General features: G+C 42.4%; 1 protein-coding gene across 1 annotated transcript in view; it reads left to right on the forward strand.

The window, feature by feature from the left end:
- Nucleotides 1–18,650, forward strand: part of PEX7 (peroxisomal biogenesis factor 7) — a 303,428-nt gene that overhangs the window by 130,238 nt on the left and 154,540 nt on the right. The gene's annotated exons all lie outside the window — the stretch shown is intronic.

Genomic DNA, 18,650 nt, shown 5'->3' on the forward strand with positions numbered 1-18,650 from the left:
TTTTTCAGCTAATCTTTTTTGCATAATCTTTCTCACTGTAGAATGATGGACTTTGACTTTTTGGAAATGGCCTTATAACCTTTCTCAATTTGATCGGCAGCAGCAATTGCTTCTCTAAGATCATGACTGATGTATTTTCTCCATGGCATTGTGTTGACACACACCTGAATGCTCCAGACGAGCAAACTGCTAAAACTTTAGTTTTTGTAGAGGTAGTCATACTGCTGATGATCAGTTAATCAAGGGCATTTGATTATCATCACCTATCTATCAGACCAGTCTATCACACATGGTTGCTACGTTTTGGCTTTTTTGTTGTTGTTAAATAAATCATGACACAGTGTGAGGTTGTATTTACCTAATTGTAAGACCTGCTAAGAAACAGATTATTATGTCCTGACATATAAAAACATAGAATTCAAAGAGGGTGTTGTGACAAACGCTCCTTCCCATGTACATTTGCCACGGACTTCTGGAGGAGTGTAGAAGCCTCTCTCCTGCCCACCGACTATGATCCAGGTCTGGGACACCGTTTGGGAGTTACTCTGCCCCGCCGCCATTAACCGCTTTCCCTGGATGCCCCGGGATAGGCACTTTCCCTTCATACGAATGGAACTGAACGCATCACTCTAGTTATACTGCACCCTGAGATATTATATGTAGAACATAAGAAAATAACTGATTAAAGGGACTCTATAGTCAACATATAAAAGCAAGAAAGACAGGTCCCCCAGCCTTCCATCTTGCTTTTATATGAACTTACATTTAATAAAAAAAAAATTCGAGGTGTTTTTATATTAAAAACTTACCTCCGTTCCAGCGCCGAGCTCCCAGCCATGCCGCGCCCCCTTTTTCGTCAAAATGACGAAATTGCGGGGCCCAATAGGACGCTTCTCTAAGAGAAGCGTCATGGCGATGTGGTGCGCATGCACGGCTTCGCGCTGCACCAATCGCGTTCTTCATAGAGCGGCATTGACAGCCGCCCTATGAAGAACCTGAGCGCTTTACCGCGCATGTGCGCGGAATGCGCGTTCGCGAGCTGAGCTGTCTGACTGCTGTGCGGCGGGTGGGGGCCCTAAAATTATCAATAAGGGGGGACCTATTGTCCCCCCCGGCCCCCACCCCTGTGCGGCGGGTGGGGGCTCTAAAATAAAAAATAAGGGGGGGACCTACTGCCCCCCCCCGGCCCCCACCCCTGAGCGGTGGGTGGGGGCCCTAAAATTCACAAAAGGGGGGGACCTACTGCCCCCCCCCGGCCCCCACCCCTGAGCGGTGGGTGGGGGCCCTAAAATTCACAATAGGGAGGGACCTATAGTCCCCCCCGGCCCCCACCCCTGAGCGGTGGGTGGGGGCCCTAAATACAAAGGGGGGGGCCCTAGTTAACCCTCCCCCCCCCCAAAAAAAAAATATCTCCCTACCTACCCCCCTCACCCTAAAAATAATGAGGGGGGACCCTTTAACTAAAAACCTGTAAAGAAAAAAAATAAGATAAAAACAACTTACCATTCGATGTTTTCTTTCTTCTAAAATCTTCTTTCTTCAGCCCAAAAAAAGGCTAAATAAAAAGCCATAATAACCGACGCAATAAAAAAAAAAAAAAAAAACCAGAGCACAAAAAAAATAATCCATCTTCACCCATGGAGGGCTCCGCGCAGACTGAGCTCCGCAGGGCGGGGGAAGGCTTATAAAGCCTTGCCCCGCCCTGCAATTAGGCTAAGAACACTCTGATTGGTGGGTTTAAGCCAATCAGAGTGCTCTGTGTCATTTTACAAGCGTGGGAAAGTTCTTTGGAATTTTCCCACGCTTGTAAAATGACACAGAGCACTGTGATTGGATGGATTTCAAGCCATCCAATCACAGTGCTCTTTGTCATTTTACAAGCGTGGGAAAGTTCTTTGGAATTTTCCCACGCTTGTAAAATGACACAGAGCACTGTGATTGGATGGATTTCAAGCCATCCAATCACAGTGCTCTGTGTCATTTTACAAGCGTGGGAAAGTTCTTTGGAATTTTCCCACGCTTGTAAAATGACACAGAGCACTGTGATTGGATGGATTTCAAGCCATCCAATCACAGTGCTCTGTGTCATTTTACAAGCGTGGGAAAATTCCAAAGAACTTTCCCACGCTTGTAAAATGACAAAGAGCACTCTGATTGGCTTAAACCCACCAATCAGAGTGTTCTTAGCCTAATTGCAGGGCGGGGCAAGGCTTTATAAGCCTTCCCCCGCCCTGCGGAGCTCAGTCTGCGCGGAGCCCTCCATGGGTGAAGATGGATTATTTTTTTTGCGCTCGGGTTTTTTTTTTTTTTTTTATTGCGTGGCTTTTTATTTGGCCTTTTTTGGGGCTGAAGAAAGAAGATTTTAGAAGAAAGAAAACATCGAATGGTAAGTTGTATTTATCTTATTTTTTTTTCTTTACAGGTTTTTAGTTAAAGGGTCCCCCCTCATTATTTTTAGGGTGAGGGAGGTAGGTAGGGAGATAAGTTTTTTTTTGGGGGGGAGGGTTAACTAGGCCCCCCCCTTTGTATTTAGGGCCCCCACCCACCGCTCAGGGGTGGGGGCCAGGGGGGACAATAGGTCCCCCCCTTATTGATAATTTTAGGGCCCCCACCCGCCGCTCAGGGGTGGGGGCCGGGGGGGGCAGTAGGCCCCCCCCCTTATTGATAATTTTAGGGCCCCCACCCGCCGCACAGTGGTGGGGGCCGGGGGGGCAGTGTGTGCCCCCCTTATTTTTAATTATAGGGCCCCCACCCGCCGCACAGGCGTGGGGGCCGGGGGGGACAGTAGGTCCCCCCCCCCCTTATTTTTAATTTTAGAGCCCCCACCCACCGCCCAGGGGTGGGGGCCGGGGGGGGGGAGGAGAGTAGGTCGTCGTCCCCCCCCCTTCAACCACTATTGTGGCCAGACAGCATCCCTGTGGGTTCGGGCATCAGCTGTCAGCTGAAGCCACGCCCACAGCAGTGCTGACAGGCTATCAGCACACAAAGCGCGTTCACAGTGCTTTGTGTGCTGATAGCCCGTCTGATGCATTCACCCAGAATGCATCGGACGAGAGGATTTTTTAGGGCCTCTGAACTCGGAAGTCCCTCTGGTGGCCGTCTGATTGCAACTGGAGGTGTTCCAAGCTTCCAATGTAAACACTGCATTTTCTCAGAAAATACAGTGCTTACAAGAAAAAGGCTCCGGGTAGCTGTAGCACTCACCTAAACAACCTCATTAAGCTGAAGTTGTTCAGGTGACTATAGTGTCCCTTTAAGTACACTTAAAGTAAACATATAAATAAGGAACATATCATGCCTATGCGAGCTGGGTATCCCTGGTCTGTTGTCTTAAGGCCGCGATTATCACCGTTGTTCCTGGTGACTAAGGGCTCTGAATCTAGTACCTATAGGATTGTTGGGATGCCCCCATTACAGAGGGCACCTTGGGTAGAGGCTCCCAGCTCGGTATCTCAGGTAGACAGCAGGAGTTCACACAGGGTACATCTTGTCAACTTGCAGGTCAGGCTCCGCCCCGTTATTTAAATAAAAAAATTTTTTTACTGTTCAACTCACAATAATAACCAGTCAAGCTCGACATGGCAAGATTGAGTAACTCATAAGTTATATCCAATTTTAAGTCTATACTGTTTTCTGACTTCAGTACCTTTCCTTTCCTATGCTCACTTTTTCTCCAGTTTATTTTCTCTCCTATATCCACTTTTCAATTTCTTTATGCTCCTATATCTACTTCCTGGTTTCATTTCCTCTCCTATGCCCACTTCCCACTCATTTGACTAGACCTGTTGTTTAGTCTGCCACTGGTTTCTTTTACCTTTGCAGTGGTTTTTGTTTGACTTTTTTTTTTTTTTTTATTATATATATTATTTTTTTAGATAGAAAAATTACATTTATTGCCTCGTCTCCTACTTAACTTTGATCATGAAGAGGGCTATGATTTGATTCCCAGGTAGTCTGGTGGGGTTGTGATACTGCTCTCTGGTGTCGTTGTGGATGGAGCTGGTGCTCTGCACCTCCGGTGAGTGAAGATAATGTGAGCACTCCTAGTCCAGGTCTGTGAAGGAGCACTAACTGAAATCTGCATCTGCCCAAGGTTCAGACCACAATATCCACTCCACTTGCTATTGTGATGTGGCACAGGGAACATTCAGGAGATCTTTTGATTTTCTTCTTGTTTCATGGAGCCCCAAATCGCTCACTTATACTTAGAGCTCCAGATTAATGCTTTATCTACTTGGCCATCTCCACCGCTGGTAAAGGAAGTGCTGCTGCAGTAAACCATTTATGCAGTTTTCTGGTTTTGATAAACAAAATGTTACTGTGCAAACCAATGGGGTTTCACCTGAAAAGTAGAAAAACTCAATTTTTGGTCCCGACCTAGTGGTTAAGAACCATTACACTAAAATGGACCTTTTTACAGACGTGGTATTTTTTCCATATGTGTTCCAAATCTCTTTAGGTAAACAGAATATCAACATAAATAGGATCTTTAACTTCTGCCAACGTAAGGAGACGCTGATTTGTTATTTCTCTTTAAAGTGCATTTGCCCGTTTAAATTTGGTGTCTGTGAATGACGACTTGCGTCTCTCACACAACTCAATCTTTCTGCACATTGTTGACATTCGGTGCTAAATAAAATAATTAGTCTGAGTGACTTAATCATTCAGCCGAGGAATGTCAGCGTTTCTTACTAATTGCCAGAGTGCAGAAATAACATTTGTCATTTAGTGATTTTTTTCTTCCTGAGCAGCAGGATACCTCCATTAAAACAATTAGTTGTTTAAGCATCGAATGCTGTGCAATGCACTGAATCTTCGCCTATCATTGATTGTTCAATACTGGGCAAAATAAGATCGTTTCTAGCAGTCCTGTTCGAGGAACCAAGGAAACCTATTAGCTTATTTACAGTGCATATTTTCTTCTGGATTGTGCAAAGCTTTTTCCACTGATTGTATTGCTGGCACACGAAAAACCCTTTATGCAGTATCTTTTCATTAGATATATGTCTTTTGGGCGATGAAAATTAGCATAGAGAGGCAATGTGAAGATTTATTTTCACTAATCAGTTAAATGGTAAAGATTGATGATAAAAGACTTTTTTTTCCTGTTAAACTTATAATTAATTTTAAGGAATGTGAATTGTATGAATTACTTGTTTATGAGTCAGATTTCTGGCTCACTTTCTGTTTCTTGACACACATTCCAGGAAAGACATTTACGATGAGGATTTTTTCGCTTATGATTAAGGAATTCTATTAAAGATCAGGTTCATTTTGCAAGCAGTTATGATTTTAATGGAACACTCTAAGCATCACGACCACTATAGCCCATTGTTTATGGACACTGCCCTCAATTATTATTATTATTATTTTTATCAAACTTTTTTGGAGCAGTTTTACAAAAAAGTGGTATTTTTTCCCCCTCTTCACTCCCATTGATAATGTGGAAACTACATAATTCCAAAATGTCAAGTGTCAATACATCAAATCTTGACCTGAAGTGAAAGGCTGAGATAGTTGTGTCTTTTCATCATCTTATTTACTTTGCAAAGTTTCTCAGTTTAATGTTTTCCATTCTCAAGGTTTCTGAGAAATGCCCATAGATCTTGTTTTTTCTTCTTCCATGCTGTGTCTCATTGTGTGCAGCTGGAATTGCTGGCATTATACAAGGAAGCTATGGACTTGTTTGGCCATTTCCATCACCGGGTATTATTCTTCCTGTTTGTGTTAATCACTTAGATAAGGTTTGTTCTTAAACCAGTTGGCAAAATGTTACTTGTTTTACTAAAATAAAGACATTTGTATTTACTTTTAGATAAGCAACATTGAGTAACAACACTGGTAACTCACACAGAGACACTAGTACTTTTATAGACACGACTTGGTGTGTGAGTGGTACGAGTGGCAATTTTTTTCTCTAGGAATAGGAAGGAACTCTCCAGAAGAACTTCGTTTTGGCTACTTCTGCATTGTTGTAGTAGACAATTACAATGCATCATGGAATGAGTATTGTTCTTGTGAAGTTTGCTCATAAAGCCTATAATGATTTCAATGCTCTTGCTTTAAGGTAATTCCTTATTTTTGTATGTCATTTAATGGCGAGCAGACGTTTTAACCAGTGCTAACGTCCAATGGAGTATGTGAATTCCAGACCTAAATTTCTATTTGAGAAAACCGCTCGACCTGCTGTTGCCAAACATAGATGTCCCTGTTACTTTTAAAAGACAATTTAAAATTTCTGCGGTGCAAGAAATGTACATTGCTGCTTCCTGATGTAAAATGTTTTAATTTTTCAGTGATAAGATCCCCGAATGATGGATATTATACAGTTTACCCTGTTTGAAAAAACGAACCTGAAATCTTTCTGTGTCATTATCAAGATGCACTGCTTGCCACAATTATGCATTACTAATTCTGGAATAGATCTCTAGGTTGTTTTCTGTTATTTACACCAGGAGCAAGAAGTCATCCAGCAAACTATCAACGATGCAGGAACTAGAAGCACATACCAAATTTGATCTCTTCAGCTATAGTAGTAGCAAATATAAACGCACATTATTAAAACAATAATTTTAGAATATTGGAGAGATCTGCATTCATTCTTTTTAAACATTTGCATATGCTCCTTCTGGATTCAAAAACTGTAAACCTCATCTCCCAACATATGAAAGCAAGAGTTATCATTGCCTCACATGCACCTGCTATTCCGTACTCACGAAAATAAAGTGCATACAAAATGATCTAAGTCAGAGCTAAACTAGTTTATTATGAAGATCTTTTTTTAGAATATGAGCTTTTTACAGAGAGCCTGTAAGAAGATTAGTACCTCATTCTGTTTCATTGTATTGATTCACCAAGTCAAGTGCTGAACAGCGTGTGCTTCCCCATTTCCTTTACCCTCCTACTCTATCTCTGCTTCCTACGTTTAAATCTCATTGTTATTCCTAGCTCTGGTGAACTGGAAGGATCTATCACTTTGCTAATTGCTCCTTTCAGGTAGCGATAGCCAGAAACCCAATTGTGGTCTGTTTAAGTGCAGCACGATCAAGAGCTTAACCTCTGCCAATGCTGAGTCAGCTTTCTGTCTGCAATAAATTGTTTAATTTTTATTTATATCTAAAACATGCTTCTAATAGGATACAGCAGAGTGCAGGAGGACACATTATTTATGTGATCCTACTTAATTTCCTTTTCTGGTTTTGTGCCAGCTACCAGGCAATATAAAAAACAGTAATTTTCCAAGCACAGTTTGAGAGGGGGGGGAAAAAAGAAATAAATAGATAAATTTGTTGACGCGATCTCAGTAGGCCATTTATAAAACATTGGCAATAATAAATCAGTAGAGTGTGTAGAGTTTTTACTTTAGATTTCTACAAGGGTTGTTTTATGTTCCCACGTCTGCAGGATCAGTATTGCAGAAAAGTAGAATGTGATTCTTCAGGTGTAATACTCATTTGAGTAGTAGAGGAGATGGCAGTCTTCTCCAGACCTCAAAGTGTTAATTGTTTTCTCACTGGAAATAGATCCATGTAAATTATACTTAATTTCATTAGTAGCTGCAACAAAAAAAGTGCCCGAGGAAATAATTAATCCAACACTGGCAGTTGTTCAGTTACCTGCTCTAAAACGTACGTTGTGCCTTGTCTAGCTTTCACAGGTCATTTAAACAACCCCCACTCACAACAAATCCAAAAACAGTAATAAAAACCTAGGGTTATATATATATATATATATATATATATATATATATATATATATATATATATATATATAAAAATTTAAATTAATATATTAAAGGAACTCTATAGGGTCAGGAACACAAACATGTATTCCTGACCCTATAGTGTTAAAATCGCTATCTAACCCCTCCGTGCCTCCTAATTATAGTAAAATCTTACTTTTATTCTACTCTGCTGGTGCTGGCTCTGAACCTGCCTGCTTTGCTGACATCATCAGAAGTGATGATCTGAGGAAATGACAATGCTTTCCCATAGGAAAGCCTTGGATTGGCTGAGATTGCCAAGGAGGTGGGGAAAGGCATAGCCAAATGCCACCATGGCCAATCATCATCTCCTCATATAGATTCATTGAATCAATGCTTCTCTATGAGGAAAGTTCAGTGTCTCTATGCAGAGGGTTCACACACTGATTGTCAATGCAGCGCGGCTGCAGGAAGCACTTCTAGTAGCCATCTGAGGAGTGGCCACTGAAGGTGTCCCTAGGCTGTAATGTAAACACTGCCTTTTCAGTCAGTGTTTACTGTAGGGGCTTACTATACTCACAAAAACACCTACATTAAGCTGTAGTTTTTCTGGTAACTATAGTGTCCCTTAACTAGTAAATTTGGCTGAAAGACTAATTTTGGTCTTTCAACCTTTTAGTTTTAGTTTAGTTAGATTCCCACGCTATTTGGGAGCTATCTACTTGAATTTAATTTGAATGAAATTCCAATCTGAAAAAAAAGTACTGAATTTCGTCCTAACACAAATTGACAAACTGTACCCATTCTGTTAGTACCAAATGTGGTAGTTTCACCGGCAAACTGCCATTCGAACTGTAAATGAAGCAACACGAAAACACAGAAGGAGAGTTGAGTACTGTGGTAACATTTCTTTGACCACAGGAAATGGAGCTGAATTAAGCTCCACCTTGAGTCAAAGCTTGTCAAGTATAGGAAAAATACATAAGAAATAAAGGTCCCTACTTTGTCTTATGTTTTAACGTAAACTAGATCAGATATGAAAAAAGGAGGAACAGATCCTGAGAGAGGAAGAGAAGAGGAAGTGATTGGGGAAAGGTAAGTTCGACATGACAGTGCCGCATTAATTATGCGTTTTTGTCATTGGTGGTATATCTAAATATTTTGACTCTTGTCTGCAGTCTTTGTAAGCCCTTTTGTAAGTAGTGTTAATTTCAATTTAGTTTTAGTCATAGTCTTTTGACTAAAAAGTCATTTTAGTTTTAGTCGTATTTTAGTTATCTGAATTGTTTTAGTTATAGTCTAATTTTAGTCGACTTAATCTCCAGTAGATTTTAGTCGACTACATCTCTAGTAGATTCTAGTCGACTAAATCTACTGGAGATTTTAGTCAACACGAATAGGTTTATATAAAGCCTCTATTTGTCTTTTTTACCCATTCCCCAGTCCCTCTGTGTCTCTTTGTGTCCTCCCAAGCCCTGGTCTGTCTTTTTTGCCCCTTCCACAGCCCCTCTGTGCAATGTTAATTTTGGCGCACTATGAGTAAAACTAAATTTCAGTCTAGTTTTAGTCATCGTCTTTTGACTAAAATGCAATTTTAGTTTTAGTTGTATTTTAGTCATCTGAATTGTTTTAGTGTTGGTCTAATTTTAGTCGAATAAATTATAAAATCTCAAAACAATTTGTCGACTAAAATTGTTAGTTGACAAAATGAACACTGTTTGTAAGCCCTCCCCTTCTAACTTTGTCCATTCTTTCTCTAACTGTCAAATAACAGATTTCCCAATGTATCTCAATAAGAGGTCTTTGCAAGGTAGGTACTCTGGGCAATTGCTGTCTCTTGAGTTTTGTTCCACTAAGCTAATCAAACCAGGAAGTAACAGGAGCAGTTATCTGATTGAAAGACAGGTGGGTGTAACCAGGTTCATTTATAAAAGTGTACATTTCTATTGAAATCTCCACTTTTTGCAAAATGAAAATAAGAGGAAACACTCTTTACACAAATCTTTTCAGCAAGCTAAAGTGATTTAGATGTCCGGAGTGTACCTTTAAGTTTCTTATGTGAACATTGAAGAGCATAAAGTTGTATTCTCAGTGTGGGGTTAATACTGTCAACCCATGCAGTCTTCTGTGTTTTTTATTTTATACATTTTTTTCCAGATTTCATCCAACAAAGTCATCTGCATGACTTTGTTGTGTAAGTTCTTGACTTCATTGTAGTTCATCAAGCCTTTGTTGCAGTGTGGTTGATTTACAGTTTTTTTAAAATGGCAGCAGATACCAGACCTGCCAGTCATGGGTTTAACTTGTACCCAAGTTCAGATCTGGTGACTTCCCGCATAGAGCTATTACCAACATTTATGCTTTCTTTTTCAGTTCATTTAGTGTCTTGCATATAAAAAAAAGATTCCTATACTGGCTGCCTACCAGCTTAATAGCTTAATATAATTCATCATTGTCTGTGAATATGGCTGCCATTAGATTGCTGTAAATTAATGTATGTATAGTAAATGAAGGAATGGAATACAGAATTGAGATTGTGTAAAGTCCTGCAAAGCAGTGATAATGTGCTATGAAGGAGATTACGCAGAATGTTTTGCACACTGTATGCTACATTGAATAAGCTCTGGAGGATTTGTGTCACAGAGTTCTCTATACAGTAGAGGGTTGTTATCACAGTTTTACCAACCATAACTGCTCCTGAGTATGGCTTGAACATGCTAAGCACAAAATAATCAGAGCCTGTGAAAACACAGTTGTGTCTATCAGAAAGTTGTTCTTTACACACAATATAGTTTGTTATAATTGAAATTCATGGGAAATGCAAATGTTTCAAACCTGGTACAATGGCCACTCGTTTGAACAGCCAACTGTTGATTATTCAACCTGTTTTAGGCAATGCTGTTCTGTGGATTACATTTTTTGCTACGTTTCTGTTTTTTGAGAAAAATTATCTTTAAATAGGAGGAAAAAATAGAAAATTGAGATTTGCTCAATTTGCTAAACAGACTTGCGGAAAGCTGACAGGGCAATTGCACATTTTAGACAAACCCATATCTCCCAATAGTCCTAAATTCAGGCTTGTGTTCCAATCATTCTTGTTTTGTTTCTTTTAGGGCTATTCTATAATAAAGTCTCAATAGCCCTTTGTCAAACAGGGCTAAACCATTCAAGAGCATTCTGATCCACTCAAACTGCAAAAATCCAGACATTGTTGACATTATTTAACAATGTCTGGATTTTGCACGTGAGGCTTCAAATGAACCTGTATTTCAGCTAGAGTCTAGACTGAACACCATTACAAAAATTCTGTAATGCGCTAAAATTAACCATAGATCGCCACAGTACCGATAATATTGGAGTTAGTGCTGTTGCTGGGTACCTTGGTGAAAATCCTGATGTCCCAGTATGTAGGATTGCTGTGACAGCCAGACACAGTGCTCTGTGGACATATGATACTCTTCCCTCTTCCTCTCACTGAGTTGTGAAGTGGAGAGAGATGTATCGCCTGTTATAGTGCATCCATGTAAAGTAAAACCTGTTTCAAACTATTTTAAAGTCCTCTTTCCCTGCCTTTGAACACTGCTTGCATAGAATGTGATGGCAGATAAGAACCATTCGGCCCATCTAGTCTACCCAATTTTCTAAATACTCTCATTAGGTCCCTCGCCTTATCTTATAGCTAGGACAGCCTTATGCCTATCCTACGCATGCTTAAACTCCTTCACTGTGTTAACCTCTACCACTTCAGCTGGAAGGCTATTCCATGCATCCACTTCCCTCTCATTAAACTAATACTTCCTGATATTATTTGTAAACCTTTGCCCCTCTAATTTAAAGGACCACTCTAGTGCCAGGAAAGCATACTCGTTTTCCTGGCACTAGAGTGCCCTGAGGGTGCCCCCACCCTCAGGGACCCACTCCCGCCCGGCTCTGGAAAGGGGTAAAAACTTACCTTTTTCCACTGCTGGGCGGGGAGCTCTCCTCCTCCTCTCCGCCTCCGTTCCTCCCCGTCGGCTGAATGCGCACGCGCGGCAAGAGCTGCGCGCGCATTCAGCCGGTCACATAGGAAAGCATTCATAATGCTTTCCTATGGACGCTTGCTTGCTCTCACTGTGATTTTCACAGTGAGAATCACGCAAGCGCCTCTAGCGGCTGTCAGTGAGACAGCCACTAGAGAATTAGGGGGAAGGCTTAACTAATTGATAAACATAGCAGTTTCTCTGAAACTGCTATGTTTATAAAACAATTAGTTAACCCTAGCTGGACCTGGCACCCAGACCACTTCATTAAGCTGAAGTGGTCTGGGTGCCTGTCAGGGTACCTGTTGTCTCTACCTCTGTGGAGGTGAGACACTTGGACGTTCTTCCTCGCAAAAGGGTTGAATCACTCGTTCTTCGCGGTTCCCTCGGTCGTTTACACGCCGGCCGCGAGGGATCCACTTCCTTTTATGACGCGGCGTTCAGTAGCCGACGTCATGACGACAACCCAACCCGATCTGTCAATCAAGCCCCAAGCACGAATGAGGATTCGTCGGGGGCGTGATTACCTGTTTGGAACCAGGGTATATAATAGGGCTTTCTACATTTGTTCATTGCCCTGTCGTGGTTCTAGCTTGTCTAGTCACTCAGTGCTCTTGTATTCTGTTAGTTTCTTTGGTTTTGACCCGGCTTGTCTGTTCTACCTCGTTTACCTCTATTACCCTTTGACTCGGCTTGTCTCTCGCTTACCTGCTCTCTCGTTCCCTCGACCTCGGCTTGTCTCTAGACCATTCTTTACTTACTACTTACGTAAGTCCGGCCATTCTAAGGTCCGGTATACGTACCCTGTACCTGTTTGTACTCTGCGTGTTGGATCCCTGTCCCGATCCTGACATTACGACAGGGCCAATGGATCCTGCAGGTACAAACACTCAGGTTGGTCCTTCCGATTCTAGATTTGATGCCATGGATCACAGAATGGACCAGATGGCTCTAGCGCTGCAAGCTTTATTATCTCGATCTAGTAATCCACCGGAAGAGATGCGAGCCACGTCCATCTCCTCTGTAAGTTCAGGTCTAGAAGTAGCCACTGTAGGTGCTTCTTCCCGTATTACACCTCCTGTACGTTATGGTGGTTCTCCGGAGAAGTGCCGTGGTTTCTTAAACCAAATTGGTATTCATTTTGAATTACAACCTCGCTCTTACCCTACAGATAGGGCAAAGGTTGGATTCATTATCACACTCCTCATTGATAAGGCTCTGAGATGGGCCAATCCTCTGTGGGAGAATGATAACCCGTTAGTCTATAATTATAATGCCTTTGTCGCTGCTTTTAGAAGAACTTTTGACCCTCCAGGTAGAAAGGTCAATGCAGCTAGATTACTATTGCACCTTAGACAAGATAACCAAACCCTTGTGGATTATGCACTAGAGTTCAGGTCTTTGGCGGCAGAAGTTAAGTGGAATGAACAGGCCTATATAGACGTATTTGTAAACGGATTATCTGATGTAATTCTAGACGAGGTGGCTACTATAGAGCTTCTTGAAAATTTCTTTTATTTCTCGTTTTGACGAACGTTTAAGAGAGAGACAGAACACTCGAGATAATATTCGTAGACCTTCCTTTAAACTAGCTCCTTTATTTCAAAGTCCTCAAACCACTATCCCAGTTTTTTCTGAACCTATGCAGATAGGCAATACTCGCCTCTCAGAAGAAGAGAGACAGTACAGGAGAAAGGAGGGGTTGTGTATGTATTGTGGAGTAAGAGGGCACCTTCGCCTAAATTGTCCTAATCGTCCGGGAAACGCTCGCACCTAAGTTTCTCTAGAGGACAGGCCTTGGGTGTTTCTATTTTGTCCTCTATACACAATTATAAAGATCACAGGCTTCTGCTACCTGTTTCTTTAGCATGGGAGAAGGGAGTAATAAAGACTATGGCATTGATAGACTCCGGGGCTGCTGAGAGCTTTATTGACCAAGTTTTTGTTTCTAAACACTCTATCCCATCTCAGCTAAGAGACACCCCCTTGGCCGTTGAGGCCATAGATGGTAGACCATTATCTAAACCTGTGATTTCTCATGAGACTATACCTGTTATTTTGACTGTTGGTATCTTACACGAGGAGGGTATATCCCTTATGCTTATCTCTTCCCCTTCTGTTCCTATAGTTCTGGGGTATCCATGGTTAAAGAAACATAACCCTATTATTGATTGGGAGCTAGGGGAGATAACTTCATGGGGTCAGGGTTGCCAGGACAGGTGTTTACAGAAAGTCTCACCACTTTGCGTAGGTAATACACCGGTTAACTCCACCCAGTCTACAGACTTACAAATACCGTCTCGGTATATAGATTTAAAGGCAGTCTTTGACAAGAAGAATGCTGATACTTTACCTCCACACAGGTCCTTTGATTGCAAGATTAATCTCCTACCTGGTACTATGCCTCCGAGGGGCAATGTATATCCTTTATCCACTAAGGAGAACTTAGTCTTAGAGGAGTATATCCGTGAGAATCTAGACAAGGGATTCATTAGGAGATCATCCTCGCCTGCCGGGGCCGTTTTTTTTTTTGTGAATAAGAAGGATGGCACGTTAAGGCCTTGCATTGATTACCGAGGTTTGAATAAAATAACTATCAGAAATGCATACCCAATCCCTTTGATTACTGAGCTCTTTGATCGTTTAAAGGGTTCCAAGATTTTCACCAAGTTAGATCTCAGAGGGGCGTATAACTTGGTGAGAATTCAGCAGGGAGACGAGTGGAAAACAGCGTTCAATACTCGATATGGGCACTATGAGTACACGGTAATGCCTTTTGGGCTCTGTAATGCACCGGCAGTATTTCAGGATCTGATCAATTAAGTTCTTAGGGAATTTCAACAGGATTGTGTTATTGTATATTTGGATGATATACTAATACACTCTAGAGAAATTGAGACCCACCACAGACAAGTCAGAAGGGTATTGCGCAAACTCCTACAACATGGGTTGTACTGCAAATTGGAGAAATGTAGTTTTGACCAATCTCAGATAAACTTTCTTGGTTACGTGATTTCTGGGGAAGGCTTTAAAATGGATCTGGATAAACTCCAGTCTATTTTAGATTGGCCATTACCCAGGGGTCTCAAGGCCATTCAGAGGTTTATTGGATTCTCCAATTATTATAGGCGCTTCATTAAAGGATACTCTTCCATTTTTGCTCCTATTACCAATATGACCAGACAGGGGGCTGACACTAAGACTTGGTCTACTGAAGCTCTCGTTGCCTTCAAGGCACTTAAGGAACTTTTTGCTTCTGCACCAATTTTAGTTCACCCCGATACAACTTTACCTTTCCTACTCGAGGTAGACGCCTCAGAGACAGGTATAGGTGCCATCTTGTCTCAAAGGTTAGGCGTGGATAAACCATTACATCCATGTGGTTTTTTTTCCAAGAAACTATCTGGGACTGAAAGCAGATATGATATTGGGGACAGGGAACTACTAGCTGTTATCATGGCTTTAAAGGAGTGGAGACATTTATTGGAGGGGACCTTGCATCCTGTTACTATTCTGACGGATCACAAGAACTTGTCTTATATTGGGGAGGCCAAGTGCTTATCCGCCAGACAAGCTCGTTGGTCCTTGTTCCTCACCCATTTCAATTACGTACTCACTTATAGACCTGGTTCTAAGAACTCTAAGGCCGATGCTTTGTCTCGCCAACATGAACCTTCTACTATATCTGAGACGGTTTTCTCTTCTATAGTTCCCAAGTGCAATATTATCGCCAACACTAGCCTCAGGATTCATTCTCCGTTGCTTGCCGAGATTATGAAGCTACAACATCTGGCTCCTAGACAGAGTCCTGAGTCACGGTATTTTGTTCCTGCTGAACTCCAACTAGAACTGCTACAATGCTTTCACAATAGTAAGGTGGCTGGGCATCCTGGCATTCGTAAGACATGCTCCTTAATAGCCAAAGATTTCTGGTGGCCCTCCTTACGTAAAGATATTAGGGAGTTCGTCGAAGCATGTGAGGTCTGTATGAAGACTAAACGACCGCAGACGCTTCCATGTGGGCTTTTGCATCCCTTGGAAATTCCCGAGAAACCATGGACCTGTTTGGCTATGGACTTCATTGTCGATTTACCTGTTTCTAAAAAACAGACTGTGATTCTCACGGTGGTTGACAGGTTTACTAAGATGGCTCATTTCGTGCCCTTACCTAAACTTCCATCTTCTCCTGAATTGGCTGAGATATTCGCTAAAGAGATATTTCGTTTACATGGGATACCTTCCGAAATTGTTTCTGATAGAGGTTCCCGATTTGTTTCCCGTTTTTGGAAGTCATTCTGCTCTCAAATGGGTATCAAATTGAATTTCTCTTCTGCCTATCATCCCCAGTCTAACGGAGCTGCTGAACGCACTAATCAAAAGATCGAACAATATTTGCGTTGTTTCGTTTCCGAACACCAGGACGATTGGGTTGGTCTGATTCCTTGGGCAGAGTTCGCACACAACAATCTCGTTTGTGATTCTACTCGTTCTAGCCCCTTTTTCATGAATTATGGCTTTCATCCATCCATTCTTCCCTCGGTTTCTCCTTTTCAAGGAGTACCGTCGGTTGATGTTCATGTTGCCAATTTGAGGAAGTTGTGGGATTAGACTCGACAAATTCTATTGCATAATTCCATGTTGTTCAAGAAACACGCTGATAAACATAGAAGGGCGGCTCCAGTCTTTGTTCCAGGGGACAGGGTATGGTTGAGTACCAAAAACATTCGCTTGAAGGTTCCTTCTATGAAATTCGCTCCTCGTTACATTGGACCTTACAAGGTCCTGACTCGAATTAACCCAGTTGCGTATCGTCTGGCTCTTCCATCTGCCTTACGCATTCCTAACTCCTTTCATGTTTCCTAGTTAAAACCCCTAATATGTAACAAGTTTTCCTCCACTGCATCCTCTCCTCGCTCTGTTCAGGTTGAGGGACAAGAGGAGTATGAAATCAATTCCATCATCGATTCTCGTATCTCCCGGGGGAAGTTACAATATCTGGTTGATTGGAAGGGATATGGTCCTGAGGAGAGGTCTTGGATACCTCAGGAGGATGTGCATGCGCCTAGCCTCCGCAGGGCTTTTCACTCCCGTTTTCCATCTCGTCCCGGTTCCTTCCGCCCGGTGGGCGTTTCTGAGGGGGGGGGGGGGTACTGTCAGGGTACCTGTTGTCTCTACCTCTGTGGAGGTGAGACACTTGGACGTTCTTCCTCGCAAAAGGGTTGAATCACTCGTTCTTCGCGGTTCCCTCGGTCGTTTACACGCCGGCCGCGAGGGATCCACTTCCTTTTATGACGCGGCGTTCAGTAGCCGACGTCATGACGACAACCCAACCCGATCTGTCAATCAAGCCCCAAGCACGAATGAGGATTCGTCGGGGGCGTGATTACCTGTTTGGAACCAGGGTATATAATAGGGCTTTCTACATTTGTTCATTGCCCTGTCGTGGTTCTAGCTTGTCTAGTCACTCAGTGCTCTTGTATTCTGTTAGTTTCTTTGGTTTTGACCCGGCTTGTCTGTTCTACCTCGTTTACCTCTATTACCCTTTGACTCGGCTTGTCTCTCGCTTACCTGCTCTCTCGTTCCCTCGACCTCGGCTTGTCTCTAGACCATTCTTTACTTACTACTTACGTTAGTCCGGCCATTCTAAGGTCCGGTATACGTACTGTAACGGATCGCCTGGCACCCCGACTTGGTACCTCCGTTAATGGATGCTCCTAGTGCTTCCTGAGGACTCCAAGCACTCTGGCAGACACCACAATCACCGAATCCGAGAACCCTTTTAAATTCTCCCAAGCATATGAATGCTGTAGACCATTGAATAGGAACCATACGAATAGGCTTGTACTCCTAGCAGTCAACTGGAACAGCATGCAATAAATCCTTCCCCCAATAATGAGACGACACTTCACTTTCAGGGCAAAACAGGAACTCTGGACTGGCTCATCCAGCCTGGCTTTTATTTCCAACTCACACATACAGGCCACACCCAGGGGGAGGCATAAAAGAACCAATGACATAGATGTTACCTCCCACACATCCCCTCCCCTTAGTGTGACACATAATCCCATTATGCATACAGTGTAAAATATACTTTTACACAACTTTCATAACTTTAAAACCATACATCACATTCACATAAAAATACATATCCACAATCAATCCATTCAGGGGAACAACATATTAAAAAATGGCATGAATCCGACCAGGGGTTCAAAAGTTACTAAAAGTATCTTTTGTTCCTTTCTGGCTGGCAGAAAAACATCCCCACAATGCACCCTGGTTTCCTCCCTTCTGCCCTGGAGTTAATTGGAGAAGTAATCCAATTACCCAGGACTAAAGGCAGACTCCATTAACCACATGGTTGCAAAACGACATAAAACACTTTAAAATACATAAAGTCACATTTACACATAACACACAGACATTTCATCTATCCACAGATAGCTGGGATCTGCACGCACAAAACTACCGAATAGCGCGCAGATCCTACTCCCACAGTACAATTGCCATGGAGCTAAAGTCTTTCCCATAGTCTTTCATTATATGAATAGGCTCCATGGTATGGCTATCTGGGGTATCACATTCCCATAAAGTCTGGTCCATAGTCCAAAGGCAAGAGGCGGGCAATCAGCCCCCTTCAAGGACACGTGGCGAGGTCGGTTTCGCCACACGTACCCTGTACCTGTTTGTACTCTGCGTGTTGGATCCCTGTCCCGATCCTGACAGTGCCTAGAGTGGTCCTTTAAGACTATGTCCTCTTGTTGTGGTAGTTTTCCTTCTTTTAAATATAGTCTCCACCTTTACTGTGTTGATTCCCTTTATGTATTTAAATGTTTCTATCATATTCCCCCTGTAACGGATCACCTGGCACCCCGACTTGGTACCTCCGTTAATGGATGCTCCTAGCGCTTCCTGAGGACTCCAAGCAC

This window comes from Pelobates fuscus, chromosome 2 (assembly GCF_036172605.1).
Source record: "Pelobates fuscus isolate aPelFus1 chromosome 2, aPelFus1.pri, whole genome shotgun sequence".
Lineage (NCBI taxonomy): Eukaryota > Metazoa > Chordata > Amphibia > Anura > Pelobatidae > Pelobates > Pelobates fuscus.